The 15,990-nt window shown below is 41.0% G+C and overlaps 1 long non-coding RNA gene across 1 annotated transcript in view; it reads right to left on the minus strand.

Moving 5' to 3' along the window:
- LOC109928767 overlaps positions 1-15,990 on the minus strand; it is a 79,217-nt gene that overhangs the window by 41,769 nt on the left and 21,458 nt on the right. The gene's annotated exons all lie outside the window — the stretch shown is intronic.

Raw genomic sequence — 15,990 nt, forward strand, 5'->3', positions numbered from 1 at the left:
CTCAGATTCTCCAGCATCTGCAGTTCCTACTATCTCTGAAACATAGAGGACTTTCTCCTTCTTACAACATCAGCTGCTGTTTTTGGGTAATATTTGACGGCATTTAAGTTATCCATGTGCCTCCAACCTTCATAGATTCAAAAGGTTGTTGTCGACTGCATTACTTGTCAGTGGCACCAGTACAACAGAAAAGCAGCTGGAGTGCCATAAAGAGAACTACTTGATAACCAGAGAGAGCAGTATCAATTAGCATCAATTTAAAAAATACTGGGGAAATACCGATATTGAAATGGAAATATGTTTACTCATCTGTCTGCTATGAATGACCAGACTCATGGCTGTTTTTTTTTGGGTTTACAAGATGTAATGAATGTTGTACCACGGAGATCAATGCAAAGGCCTCAACCTTTCACAGTTTATGTAAATGACTTGAATGAAGGGGCAGAGGTATGGTTGCTAAACTTGTCCTTGACACAGATTGATAGCAATGTTAACACTAGAGGAAGAGAAAGAAGCAAATTATCTAAATGGCGAGAGATTCCAGAGAAACTGAGGAAACTGAAAGTCCAAATGCAAAAATAAAGCAGAATTACAAAGGATATTCATCACTAACTGTTCCTCTGGTTATGGAGCTTAGAAAGATATTAACGAATCATTTCCATCAACAGTACTAAGCTTGAACGTTCTGATTCTTCGCTGGCTCAAAAGAATTACAGTGGAAGTCCGTTAAAACGTCAATATTGTCGCTGGACTGTGTTAATAGGAAAAACTATTTTCTCCTGTTTTTAACCAGCAAAATGAATTTTCACATAAATATTCACCTCTTTTCAGAGCTACGAGACCTTCACATTTTAAGGAAGTTTGCAGTGTATTGAACCACATTATAATGGACATGCATGTAGTTCAGAAGAAGACACCCTTGTTTCTTCAATGGAGTGAAGTAGGCAGAAGATTACAAACAAGCTTTTTAAAAATTACTCATTAAACATCTAAAATTCATGAAAATGAGCAGAGACTTTAGATCAAGAAAGAAAGAAATGCAAATTTGAAATTAATAAACAATATAAAATAGAAACAAAACATAGGAAAGAGAAACATGAATAGGTCCCTCGGCCCCTCGAGCCTACTCTGTCATTGGATAAGATCATCGTTGAACTGTTTACTCCACATTCTTGCCTATCCATGACAACTTCCCTGCCTTTAGCAAGAATCTACCTACCTTGACCTTAGAAATATTCAACGATTCCTTCCCCGCACTCCTGTCTTTTTCAAGAAAGAGCTCTAAGGATTCACAACCCTGTGAGAAAATATTTCTCCTCATCTCTGCCTTCACTGGGCAACCTCTGGTTTTTAAAACAGTGACTCCCAGTTCGATCCTTACAGAGGAAACATCCTTTCCATGTGCATCCTGGCAAAACCCTTCAGGATGTTTCAATCATCTTGCCTCTTACTCTTCAAACTGGACCGGATAAAGCAGACTGTTAAAATGGCTTCACAATACAAGCTGGCCATTCCAAGTACTGGTCTTGTAAATCTAATCTCAACTGCTTCAAACACATTTACATCCTTCCTGAAATCAGGAGGCCAACACGATGCACAGGACTCCAGCTGCAGTTGCAGTGGTGGCCTGTTTAATTAGGCATTACCTTCCTACTTTTAGATTCAATTCCCCTTCCAATAAGCAATAACATTATATTAGCCTTCCTAATTGCTTACTGTACTTGCATTCTAACCTTGTGATTCATGCACATGGACCTCAAGTTTCCTCAGTTTCTCTGAAATCTCTTACCATTTAGATTACCTGCTTCTTCTCTTCCTCCAGTGTTTCCATTCCTATCAATCTGTGTGTCAAGGACAACTTTAGCAACCGTAACTCTGCCCCTTCATTCAAGTCATTTACATAAATTGTGAAAGGTTGAGGCCTCTGCATTGATCTCTGTGATACAACATTTGTTACATCTTGCCAACCCAATAAAATACTATTTAAGCTTACCCTCTGCTTCTCATCTGCCAGCCAATCTTCCATCCATGCCAATACGTAACCACTTACACCACAAGGTCTTGATTTCTGCAATAACTTTCAGTGTGACAACTTATTGTACGCCTTCAGGAAATCTAAGTAAATGTTACTTTTCAAGAAATTCCAAAAGGTTGGTTAAACATCATTTTATTTTTCCCCATGTTGATTCTGTCTTGAAATCTCACAGTGCCCTGCTATAATGGCTTCAATAATACTTCTATCATTCTTGTGACGAAGCTAACAGGCTTGTAATTTCCTCATTCTGTCTTCCTTTAAGAATAAAGAAGTTACATACATGTAAAGAAAAAATGAAATGAAAGAAATCACAGGTAATATATTTCCTTGTTTTAATTTTTAAGCTAGCCAACATCCCTTACAGAGGAAAAAAAAAAATCTTGTTTGGTTAATCATACGGCTGTTAATAACAAAGTGTGACAAGAAATTATTGCAAAAGGCATGTGCAACACTTAAGGGAAGTGTACTCAATTTGTTACTGCTGCTTGTATCTAATCCTATCAGGAGATCTGTTGTCATGTTATAACACACTCATTTGTCCCGCACTCTCCTCAAACATCCAATGTAGCTTGTGCAATTGCTCTGTGACGCCCATTATACAACCAACCCCGGTTTGACCCCTCTTTCTGCTACCCGTCAATTTGGTCTCTGTGAGAGATTACTGTAGTTTTTCAATTCCAATCAAAAGGCTAAAACACTGAAATTTTATTTTGTGCATTTTAAGAGCTCTTTTTGTTTTTAAAATTTCAAGTACACAATCTGTGCAGCGTTAAAATGTTATGAGTGACGTAAAGTAACTTAGCTGATTGCTAATATTACAATAAGTCGTATTTTTATGTTTGAGTAGCTTTATTATGTAAACATGCCTTTTCCCTTCAGGATAATAAGAAGCAAGTGAAAACTAAGAGAAAGACAACCACGTGGTTCCCGAGATCTTTTAACATAAGAAGAACAGGACAAGTACATTCAGCCTTTTTTACAGCAGAATTAGATCATCACTGATCCAAATCCGAGCTACATTTATGCTTCTTGGTCTATACCCCTTGATATATTTTTGGTTTAAGATTTGAATGTGCAACTCCAACACAACTGACGGAAAGAATTCACTATTTGACGATAAGTGCAGAGGTGCTGCTTTGATCCAAAATGGCTGGCAAAGGTACTTGTCAAATGTCAGAATGCGACAACAAATTATTTCGCACAACTTACTCCACCTTGTTGGAGGTGACTGGTTTCTGTATGTGCTCTGTGATTAAAATGGAAATGGAATTGTTCTGGTTGAATAAAAAAGAAATTTTTTTAAACTTCCAAATGCAAAGGCAAAATGCACTGACCATATTTTCAATAAATATTACAATCCAGATAGTTACATAATGTCCCATTTCCTCATTGGGCTGTGGGTGTAGGAGCAACAGAAGGCAGTGATCTTTCACTAGCAAACAGTCTGACAGTGTACAGTTGAGCTACGAACAAATCACATTATAGTGGCTGCTACTGTGACAACAGAAAGCATACATGCAAGTAACACTAATGAAGACCATTACATTCTCCCAGTTATTGTCATGAACAAAGCAGCACTTCTCATTCTCATTTACTCCCGTAAATGACTCATGACTTCAAATGACGCCTTATATTCACATCCTCACTATACTGCTTCTCTGTGAATATTTACCCACAAGCTTTGAACTTCTTTATCTAGCTTGAGAGAAATCTCTCATAATCCTTGGTTATCGTAATCAACGCTTCATTTGTACTGTTAATCCTCTTTCATTTTATCCTCCAATAAAGCTATTTGTCAGGACTTAATTTGCTGCGCTGTTTGTTTCTTCCACCTGTACCAGATTATTATCTTCGACGTCATATTATGGATATAATTACAACTCAAAAAACAATACTTACCAGGATGTAATTGAACACAATGTATTACAGTTATTTACGATCATTCAACATCAAAAACTCAGTACAGTATAACATCTGAAACACCATGGTTTGAAAGAACAGGATTTCAAGGTTGGAACTAAGCTATTTAAACAAGCTCTGGTGATTTTGAAATGCACTGTTTCATAGACTACGTGTTATTTTTTCAATTACACATCCCTCCCCCCATACCCTACAGTGCAGATAGATATAAAGGAGATCCTTGTCAAACAAAGAAAAACATTTATTTTTAAGTCTTTCGAATGTAACGAGAGATTCAACTGCTATTGATTATTGCTGTGCTGCTGTCTTCGGAAATAAAATCTAATGATAAAGATTGCAAATGACATGCATATAACTCTGTTTCGTATTCACAAACAGGATGTGGGTTTTACTGGCTCGGTTCAGCATTTGTTACCCATCCGTAACTGCCCTGGAGAAGGTGCTGGTGGGCTGACCTTTTGAACCACCGTATTGCATATTCTGTAGGTACACACACAATTCTGTTGAAGACAGAGCCCCAGGATTTTGACAAAACAACTGTGAATGATCAACAATATAGTTCCACATCAGGATGGTGGGTAGCTTGCAGGGGAATTTATACGTGTTGGTAGGCTCATGCATTTCCTGCCCTTGTTTTGCTAAGTGCTGGAGGTTATCGGTTCAGAAGCTGCTATCGATGGAGCCTAGGTGAGTTACTGCAATGCCTCTAGTTGTTAGTACACCCTGCGGTCATTCCACATTGGTAATGGTTGGGTATCAATGTATAGAAAATGATGCCAATCAAGCAAGATGCTTTGTTCTCAATGTCAAGCTTTTTAAGATTTGTTGAAACTGAACTAATCCACCTCAATGAGGGGTATTCCATCACATTCCCAAACTGTGCCTTGTAGATGGTGGACAGACACTGGGCAGTTACAAGGTGGGCTCCTCACCAAAGAACTCCTAGCTTCTGACAATCTCCTGTAGCCATATTATTTATTATGGTATTCACAGTATTTATCATGGCATTATCCATTGATAACACTACTAGAATATTGCTCGTGGGTATTTCAGCAACGGTAATGTCAATGACTGTCAAGGGCAATGGTTAGATCCTTTTTGTTAGAGATAATCATTGCCTGTCACACGAGTTGAAGAATGTTACTTTCCACTGATCAGCCCAAGCCCGAAGGTTGGTCAGTTCTTGCTGTATATGCATACTGACTGGTTCAATATTTGAGAAGTGGAGAATGAACATCGTGCAATCATCAACAAAAATATCCCTTTATGATGGAGGGATGGTCATTAATAAGAGTTCAGAATGCTTGGGCCTAAGACATTATTCTAAACAACTCCTGGAACTGAGAGTACTAACCTCCAACAACCACAAACATCTTCCTTTGTGCTGGGTATGACTTCAGGTACTGGAACAGCTCAACCAGGATGTGACTCAATTCATAACATAAGTTTTAAGCTCTTTTGCAAAAACTTTATCAAGGCTCATAGCCTTTGCAGTATCAAGTGCCTTCAGCCATTTCTTGAAATCAACTGTAACAGATTGAACTAACCGAATACTGGCACCTGTGATTCTACGAATTTAGCCTCTTCTCTAAGATGGATCACTTGCTCGATACTTCGAACTGGAAATGGCTGCAAATGCTTTAATGTTGTCTTTTACACTAATGTGTTAGGATACCTCATCATGGAGGATGGATATATTTGTAGAACGTCCTTCTCCTCTTAGCTGGTTCATAATTGTCCACCACCATTAAGACTGAACGTTACAGGACTGCAGAGCTTAGATCTCATTCTCAGCTCAGCTCTGTCTATCTCTTGTTGCTTATGCTGTTTGACAGACAAATAGCCCTGCTTGGTAGCTTCACCAGGTTGTCACCTCATTTGCCTAGTGGTACTCCTGGCATGTTCTCCTGCACTCTCCATTGAACCAGGGCAACTCCCTTGGCTCGATGATAGCAGTAAGGGAGGGGGAATGCTGGACCCTGGAATTAGAGATTATGGTCGAAATCAATTCTGTTGTTGCTGAGGGCCCACAGCACCTCATGGATTCTTAGTTTTGATTTGTTAAGTCTGAAAAATGATCCCAATTATCACAGCGGTAGTGCCACACATTAGGAGCATTGAGAAAATAGGAGCCTTTTTCCAGTCCATCAAAATCTTACGTACCTCAATTAAATTTTCTCTGTCTCCTCAGTTCCAAAGAAAACAATCCCAGGCAAAATGAAAAATAAAGGTTTCTTTTCCCATGTCACTCTCAGCCAATGGTGTCCACGTTGCAGAAATTCTCTCAATTTTTTTCATATCCAGCCTCAGTAAATGCAACTTCTAGGTCACATATAAAACAGAATGAGGGTACAGCGCAGCACCGTTTATGCTTCACCAACAATGCCCCTTTGAGAATTGTTAATGTGCGATCTCCATTTCACAAATCCGACATTTACCTTTCTCATTTACATGACAGTGACAAATTATGTGGCTATTATGTATAGTAATTCCATACGTCTGATTATGGACTTCACCGACTGGGAGCTAGGCAATGACAGAGTAAAGTGGACAATTAGCACTTCTATCACTGAGAACAGATACATTTCTCTTGACATTCTGGACTGAAAATCAAACCTCAAACCCAAAGCAGAAAGGACAATATGTCAACAAATAACTTGAATTAAAAGCATTAAGTCACAACTGCATTTTCACAGATTAAAGAATGAATTGCTCACTGCACCAGTGAAAATACTTGAGATTAAAGTCTCTTGGTTAAAATCTGACGAACTAAGCTGCTCAAAAAAATGAAGACTGATTTGCACTTTGAGAACTTATCAGTGGTACCACCTGACCCACAAGTGGTACACCATAACACGGACCTTGCTGTGGGCTCAGCAGTCCTGCTTCGCGACTACTGTCGAACCCACTAGAGACCCAGGCTGCCTCCTCCTGGGATTCTCCACTAAACCACATGCTGAGGAGGCAGTAGCAAGGCGTCAATGGGATGTCCACATGAAATCAAGACCCTGGGAGCGACATTGCAACTGTTCTGTTGACCACTCGGAGGCTGCCATCTCTTGCTCTCGTCAGTGCTTTTGAGGAAGCTGTGGGTGCAGCTGGAAGGATGTCTCCTGGAGCCCCAAGTTTGTGGAGGTCTCAGTAAGTAAGGTGGGAAAGGTTCGGGCGCCCTCCTGATGTCCAGACCTTTGATTGGACACAGAGTGCCTCTTGTGGCCTGCCATGGCTTCTGTATGCCAACAAGCTCATTTACAACTGGGTTAAAGCCAGTAGCTGTGGCATAAAGGCTTTCACTGGTCATTACCTGGTCACCTAAGAGTCTCAATTGGTGGAAAACAGGATGGTTGACCACGGGCCTAAATGGAACTGAATTCTAACGATTCAAGTACACTGCCACTATGCCGAATTAAATCCCTTTCACACTTCCAAGCCCACCGTCAATGAGAGCAAGAGATACCACCGAGGGACTTTCAATTGGAATCAGCTAACTTTTTCTGAAATAGTTCCGATGGGAACACTTTTCGGTTTGCCCCAAACTACAGTCTGATCACTTGCTGTCACTTCCAGGGTATTTCATCTGAGATTCCATGGAAGGACAAACACAGAAAATGCTGGACAAATGCAGGAGGTCTGGTAGTGTCTGTGGACAGAGAAACAGCGTTAACATTTCTGAGTCCAGTAAGATTCTTCTTCAGAATTAAGAGATAGTAGGAACTGCAGATGCTGGAGAATCTGAGATAACAAGGTGTAGAACTGGATGAACACAGTCGGCCAAGCAGCATCAGAGGAGCAGGAAAGCTGACGTTTTGGGCCTAGACGCTTCTTCAGAAATCATCTGCAAATTTTGACTTGTCTATGTAATGGAAATCCCCTGCAAACAACATCAAACAACCTGAAGTCTGATCTGGAAAATGTTTTCTGGTGTGGGCCAAGATATTCGCTGACAAGATGTAACCTCTGCCACCAACATGGAAAAGGCATTGCGTTACAATCGATCTGTTATTATATGCAATTTTTTTTAAAAAAAGTTTTTAATAACTCTGCCTGAGAGAAATTGGACTGCAGTCATTGATTCATTTACTTGGAAGGAAAGACTGATTATAATTTCACTGCAGACTTCATTATGATTGGAATGGGAGGAAGATTCTACCTGGTGCGCAGGGAAGCACTGGTGGTTTTGCCAGGAAACAAACAGAACCCAGAGCCAAATTGATTGGTATTTGGCTGGTGTTAGAAACTTCATTTCAACATGCAGTTAATTAAGCGGGGAAATGGAAGTGGATTGAATCCAAAGTGGGACGAGAAGAAGAAGTCAGCTGCGGCTTGTAAATGAATGGAAAAACGAGGCGGAGGAGAAAAGTAAAGGTGGAATTCAGTGACAGTCACCAGGCCAGACACTTTAGATTATCAGTCCTCGTGCTTCATCTATCCGATAACGATAGCAAGGAAGTCCATATTGCAACACAACGTTACCATGATTGTGTAGGTAGGTTTGAAATTTTCCGCAGTCCAGAGACCCCACAGGCTCCCTGTCTGTTGAAAACAAGTGGTTACGCAGCTTAAGGACACCACTCCACATCAAACAAAGGGCAGGCAAGAATGGAGGTCCCAAGTCTACTTCGATTGGAACAGGAATTGTATCTGTGCTGTTGGGAGCCATCAAGTCAACTGAGCTAATTGCAGAGGTCTGTGAAACAGTCAACACTGTTGCTTCAGCTTGCATTTTTCACAAGGCTTTATTAGGCATCAAATTATGTCATGTTACATTCACTTCCTATAACTATGTCCACAATAGTTGAATAGCATACGAAATCATTAGAATAAACCCATTAACAACTCAATGTCCAATATAACTCCTTATCCTACATCTTCCTTCAAGTCTCAGGTTTCCATTTTTAGATTGTGGAAATTAAACAGACCTCAACTTTCAATTGTACAGTGTTGGGATCCATCATTTTTTCTTCTTCTATTCTGCTCCTACGAACAACCACTGTGGCGGCTTCAGAAGTCAACCAAAACGTGTCCTCTTCTCGCTGGGAAGACATTGGAGGCTCTATTTATCAGACTCTACTGAGCAGGAAGACAATTATATCAGCAGTAGAATGCAGCATTTCCAGTCGATTTGATGATGTCAATGGCTGCTTCGACTGGGGAGGAGGCCACCTCTGTATGCCATCCGGTACACGTCTATTCTGTTTCACCATACTAGAATACATCCTCTGAGGTTGCAAATACACAAGCATCACCTGCTTACTGCAGCTCGATGACACTGATTGGGGTGACTTTGGCTTTGGCTTGAAGGTGATGGAGGTTGAATGACTTCCCCCACAGGTTCTGTAAGATAGCTCCACCCAGCGGGGAGTTCCACACCATCGTCAGCAGCTTTACAGAAGCATGACAGCGCATGGGCTTCACCCTGAACTTCCGCAAGATGAAGGCCTTTCACCAACCTGACATGGCATTTTGGAGCAAATGCTTGATCATCAGGGTCCACAGGGAGACCACCGATAATGTTGGCCACTTCCGATACCTCAGAAGCATCCTGTCGGCCAGGTTCAGCATCGCCTCCAGCAGGCTAGCGCCACCTAAGGAAAAAGTGTTCGAGGACAACAACATCAGATCTGACATCAAGCCTGTGGTCCCTACCATCCTTTATGGCTCTGAGATGTGGACTGTCTACAGCAGATACCTCAAGGCACTGGAGCAGGACCACTAGAGCCATCTGCGCAGGATCCTGAAAATCCTGGGAAGAAAGACACCCCAAGTCCAGTGTCCTCGGCCAGGTCAACATCCCCAGCATCGAGGCACTGACCACCCTTGATTGGCTACAATGGGCTGGTCATTTCGTTCCGCATGATCGACACGAGACTCCCCAAGCAGGTGCTCTACTCCCAGCTTCAAAACAGTAGGTGAGCCCCAGGTGGACAGAGGAAGTACTTCAGTGATACCCTCAAGGCCTCACTAGTGAAGTGCGACATTCCCACAAACAGCTGGGAATCACTGGCGCAAGACCGTCCAAGGTGGAGGAGCAGCATCCAGGAAGGCATCGGGCACCTTGAGACTTACTGTTGGGAAAAAGTGGAAGGCAGGCGCAAATCGTGAAAGGAGCGCACTGCCCCACCCACTCCTTCTCGTGACTACCACCTGCCCCAAGTATAGTAGAGCCTGCAGTAGCCACATCTGCCTGTACAGCCACCTATGGGCTCATGCTGAGCATAGAAGAGAGTCATCCTCATCTGTGCAGGACCGCCGGTGATGATGATCACCATACTGTGCTCGGTTTAGATAGGACAGGTCAGTGGATGTGCTGTGTTTGTTCAACTACATGTCCACAGCAAAACTGATCCTGGAGCCAAACTGGCTCTCCTTGTTGGATTGAAACACACCCATTTAGATGACTATCGTGGTTCCACATTCGGTTCAAACAGTTTTTATCCTATTTCTCTCTCACTTTGTTCAACTCACCAGCTTCTATGTGCTGCGCAAACGTAAAAGGGAGAATTGGGAGTTGAGTTCTGTGTTCTTCCCACGAGGAATTCACTTGCTACTCGGATATACTGGAGTGGAATTGACTGATAGGTCAGAAATGCACATCAGCTGTCAGTTTTCTTCTTCAATAAGAGCTTCATTGTGCACACTCCTCTCAGCTACAAGACAGAACAAGCATTCATATTGAAAATAATGAGTAATTGTGATTCTGAATCACAAACATTTCAATCCAACACCATAATGTAAAAACAGAAACAAAAACAGTTCTGAGGAAGGGTCACTGGACCCAAAATGTTAACTCCGATGTTTTCTTCACAGATGCTGCCAGACCTGCTGAGCTTTTATAGCAAGTTCTGTTTTCCTGATTTACAGCATCCGCTGTACTTTCGGTTTTTATTTGCCATAATGTAAAAGCTGGCCACTCTCAAATGAAGATCTAAGAGTTTATGCAAAAACTGCTGACAGCATCAGCACAGGTTAAAATCTGTTTCAGTTCACAGTTCAATATAGCTGAGTTATCCAATTCTACAGATGTGCAATAATGCAATAGCTTTGCTCAATGAGTCCATAGTTTGCGGGTGTCAAAATCATGACCTTGGAGGAATATGGGATCTTCTCTTAAACTTGAAATAAAGGAATGACAGTGGAATTTTCCTCTTCATTGCATTGCTGGTTTTCTTTCTTCTGCAGAAGGGTCACTGGACCCGAGATATCAACTTTGCTTCCTCTCCACAGATGGTGCCAGACCTGCTGAGTTTTTCCAGCAAGTTCTGTTTTTATTTCTGATTTCTAGCATTTGCAGTTCTTCATTTTTTTCTTTCCATTTCTATCTGACTGCAAGGACTGAATGTCAATGCTGCTTCACCAAAGGGGATGCCTATTACTTGCTTCTGTCACCTCTTTTGCCCATCAGGTATCACCTTACTGCTCAAGACAAAGATGTCAGCTCTTTGACTTTTAAACTGCTTTCTATCCACTGCATTTTTTTAAAACATGTGGCTAAAATTTTTCCTGCAGCTAAGTTAAACTGAAGGTCAATAAACATTTGTGAAATTCTATTACGCCTTGATGAACGCTACATGACCTGACTGTATCACTTCCATAGGATCGAAACAGCATCACCTTAAATGCAAGAGATTAAAAACAAACTAAAACATCCACTAGCCTTAAAATAAATGAGTTTAAAATTTCTTCATCAGTCTTCCATTCGGGTGGATATTTTTGTTCTTATTTGCACACAAACTTTAAAGGAAAGCAATGGATAGAGATGCCTCTGAATTGTTCAAAGCATCAATGCAGGAAAGGGGAGCAGCAACGCCCTCTATGGGCAGGTTCAACTACGGTTTATACCTTAATGTTTCTCCTACCATCCAAATTATCAACTGCCAGGAATGGTCTTGCAGATTTTTCTGTGTGAAGTCAGGCAGACTCGGAAGAGAGGCAGAAGTGTTTGATGACGTATCCTACTTGATAGTAACTGGGAACATGAACCTTCTTGAAGATCTTCAGGACAAATCCAAGAGTGGAAAATTGCAAGCCATTGCAACAAATTATGTGACTGAACAAAAAATCTTGGTGGTGAATTCTCATTATTTGAGGCACCACATCAAGATGAAAGCAAGTGAACGACAGGCCCATCATTTTTTTCTGCTTTTGTTCACAGAGTACAACTTGTTCAAGACTTGCAATTTGTTTTCTGAATTAAATGGGAATGTGGGAGCCTCGAAGTCTCTGTTGATCTCTCCATGGCAATACCTTGACAGTTAAGAGTCAAGCGATCTGCAGTCAATGCTCTTGTGGGCAACCTTATTGAAACAAGCAAGTTTCTTCCAAGACTTGACAGCTTTTTCGCCCTTGTTGGGGACACCAGACGGCATAATCTCAGAATAAGGAACTGTACTTTTAAGACAGAGATGAGGAGGAATTTCTTCGCTCAGAGGGTAGTGAATTTGTGGAATTCCTTCCTCAGAGGGTTGTGGAAGCTGGGTCGTTCTCAAAGGCCAATATGGACAGAATTTTAATCAGTAAGGGTGTCAATGATTGTGGGGAAAGGGAGGAAAGTGGATGAGGGTTATCAGATCAGCCACAATCACACTGAATGACCAAAAAGACTTGATGGGCTGAATGGCCAACTTCTGCTCCTCTATCTTATGGTCTTTAACTGCAAATCTGATGGAAATTCCAAAAGTAAATTTGACAACAACATCACGAATGATTTTGACTGCAACAAATACAAAAGTAATAGCTGAACTCAGTTTCTAGCGTATTGCAAAGTCTTGGCAATTTCTACAGTTATTTGGTCTTTGAGCATTAATAGGTACGGGCTTCTGTTTTCTCAAACTGCTGCTGTTTCTCGGCTCCTGCAATAGCATCTCTGTATTAACATGGGAAGGCTCCACTTCTGTGTGGAAGGAGACCATTTTCTTCACTGTCTCCATGCATTACCTCTGCTGGACACTAATCTCTAAAAGAAGCAGATGTATCTCACAATATTATTTTTGTCAATCACACCTCTGTGCTGTGGAGGAACACCAACGGTTACACACCGCTTGGCAGTTTCACGTATGATGCTTTCGGCAGGCTCAAGAGAGGTTATAGTTGTTGTGACAATATTACAAGCTCCATATAGCACAGTATGAAAGGAAACGAAGACCTTATGTCAAAGGTAGTCATTCAGCACTAACAGCTGCTTTGAAGGAGACACGGGCACCTTGGAATATTATTTTTTAATGCAGACAGAATTAGAAATATGTCCTATTTGTTCACATTGGTTTCTAAAACAGGAGAAACTGCTTTGGGCATTTATTTAAGCTTGCTGATATATTGGTGATGCAAAGCACAGCAATTAGTGCTCTCCAGAGACATTTCTTCCAAATGCCACAAGTTCATTTGGATTATATAAAAACAACAAGAAGTGACGCTTCTGGATAAAAATGACTTTCAAGTTGAAGTGACATTATATCAAAAGGCTGAAGGCAGTGCCCTGGGCTGAACTGCTCCAATTTAAATCTTGCCCCCAAGAGCACCAAAAAGGCTCGAGAATCAACTGAACCAACACCCATTGGGATGTGTTATTGCATAGCAGTTTATTTTCTGATAATATAAAGTCAAAACAGAGTAAAATAGCAATAGCTGACCACGGTCTTAAATCTTAAATGGAAAAGAAAGTTGACATTTATTGAAACTTTTCATGACCTTACGACATCCTAAATGCTTTAAGCTAAGGAAATACTTTGTGTCAAGTAGTCATGCTCATAGCATATGCGGCAGGTAATTTGTGCATGTTTTAGTGATATTGGTTGCGAGATGAATATTGCCAAGGACTCTCATACTCCATTTCAAAATAGTGCATGAAATCTTTTGTATTCGCCAGAGAGTGCAGAAAGAGCCCGAGTTTGACCTCCCATGACAAGGCACTGGTAAATCAGCCGAGATGTTGTTTTCATATCTCTGGAATGGAAGCTTGTAACTCATGTAACTACAACCATGTAACTCAGCAGCAACAGTGCTACCACTCAGGCATAGTTAACATCTAACAAATAACTAACATCACAAAAAACAAACAAAAATTCACTCTGACCCAATGAAGGGGAGCTTGATCCTTTTGTACATAATTAGCACGGGACCCAGGCTTACTTCCTTAGCTTACATCCATGCACAGATTGAGAATTATAAATGCAGAGGCTGACAAAATTGATAAAAGGTGTTCTGATACTTTTGCATCATTTGGCATTCGAGGCCAACACATTTTCTGAAAGTGTGTGCCCGAGGAGTAGATTTTGCTTTGCATCCTAACTTCTTGCCTGGCTTGGAATCCAGTTCAGGGCTGACATGGAGACAACCATTCCTGGTCACTGCAAGACACAGTGATCCAATCTGACTTTGCACAATCTCATACCAGTTGTTAATGTTCCGAGTCCCCGCAGTGACGATGGTACAGTGCAAATCATCGGAGCTTGTTCACTCCAGGCTGACAGCATTGTTTTCTCCGTACTTTTTTTTTTCTTTTTCTTCTCCCTTTTTTCTTCATCATCTTTGCTGCTAGATCAGTGATGGCACAGTGGTGGCTGTGGAATAGATTGGGACTTCTGACGACAGTGGTGGTGCTTGGAGCTTGGAGTCCTGGCAGCAGTAGGCCCGGAGCATAGACTCTTGATGGTAGTGCTGAGATGGCAGCAGCAGCAGAGCTGGGGCATTGGCAACATTGTTGCTGTTCATGGAACGCGAATCCTTGAGACCTACCTTGCATAGATCTTGCAGAAGCCCCGAAGCTGTGCTTGACACCCCAATTTGAACAGAAGATGAACTCTGATTTAGTAATCTCTTTTTATCCTTATTGTAATTCAAAATGGTGCTGGACTGTGGCAACAAAACACTTTTCACTTCAAGATATACGTGACAGTAAATCATTCATTCATAAATTGTCAGTATTTAACAAATTCAATGAGAACATAAAACAAGGTCTACATTGCCAGTATAGGGAACCTGGGACTATGTCCATAGTGACTGAGCATTTAGAGCTGTTACAAGATTGGAATTACTATGTTAGGCTGAAACAAACAAAGTTTAACATCTCAGAAAGCTACACCTGATTTCAATAATATATTCCACTACCATGCATGGATCCTAATACTGGATATCAAAAGATGTGTATTATTCTTATGTCATTGCTCACAAACAAGAAACCTCCTTGATCATTGTTGCATTCACCTCCTTCAATATTCACTTCCACCACCAAAATGCAGTAGAAGAAATACATATCATCTACAAAAAATAAACTGCAACAAGTCACTCAGTCTCTGTGGCTCCTTTGACAATAGCTTTAAAACCTGCAATCTCTGAAGTAAAAGGGCAGCAGATATGCAAGAACATCACCCCCTTGAATTTTCCATCTGATATGGAAGCATCCACGCTCCTTGCGGTCGCTGGGTGAAAAGCCTGGAACTTTCTCCTTAAAAGCATTGACAGCATGTCTATACCACAGAGAGTACAACAGTTCAAGAGGCAAGTCCATCACAATCTTCAAAGGCAATTAAGGGCAGGCAGAAAAAAAATGCTGGCCCAGCTAGTGAAGCTCACATCCCATGAACAAATAAAAAAAAATTAAATTAACCAAAAATATAAATTGCAGCAGACTTCTATTGAAATATAGTTACGCAATGAAATCTAACTGACTGTGAATAAATGTCCATCAGATCGTCTTGGAGATAATGTGTAGAGAATTCCATTTGCGGCTTGTACAATTCAATAAGCAGATATGCCATGTATCAAGAATGGGCTTTGCTTTGTTTGAAAAGCAACACATCCAGTAATTTGCCTGGGAGATATAATGCACTGCTAAATCTTCTGCGCAAATCATTTCTATTTATATATCTATTTCTGCACAATTGGCAATATTTCAGAAGAAAACAAATTCAACAGTGAAGATGATCTACCAGAAAACTTAAAATAACTGTTCTCACTTGGAACACAGATTGTTTAGTTGCAAGTTACTGTCCTACGATCTGGGGCGATACTTTTACCAAAAGAATAATACTGCCTCCGAC

This window comes from Rhincodon typus, chromosome 8 (genome assembly GCF_021869965.1).
Source record: "Rhincodon typus isolate 14 chromosome 8, sRhiTyp1.1, whole genome shotgun sequence".
In the NCBI taxonomy this organism is placed as follows: Eukaryota; Metazoa; Chordata; class Chondrichthyes; order Orectolobiformes; family Rhincodontidae; genus Rhincodon; species Rhincodon typus.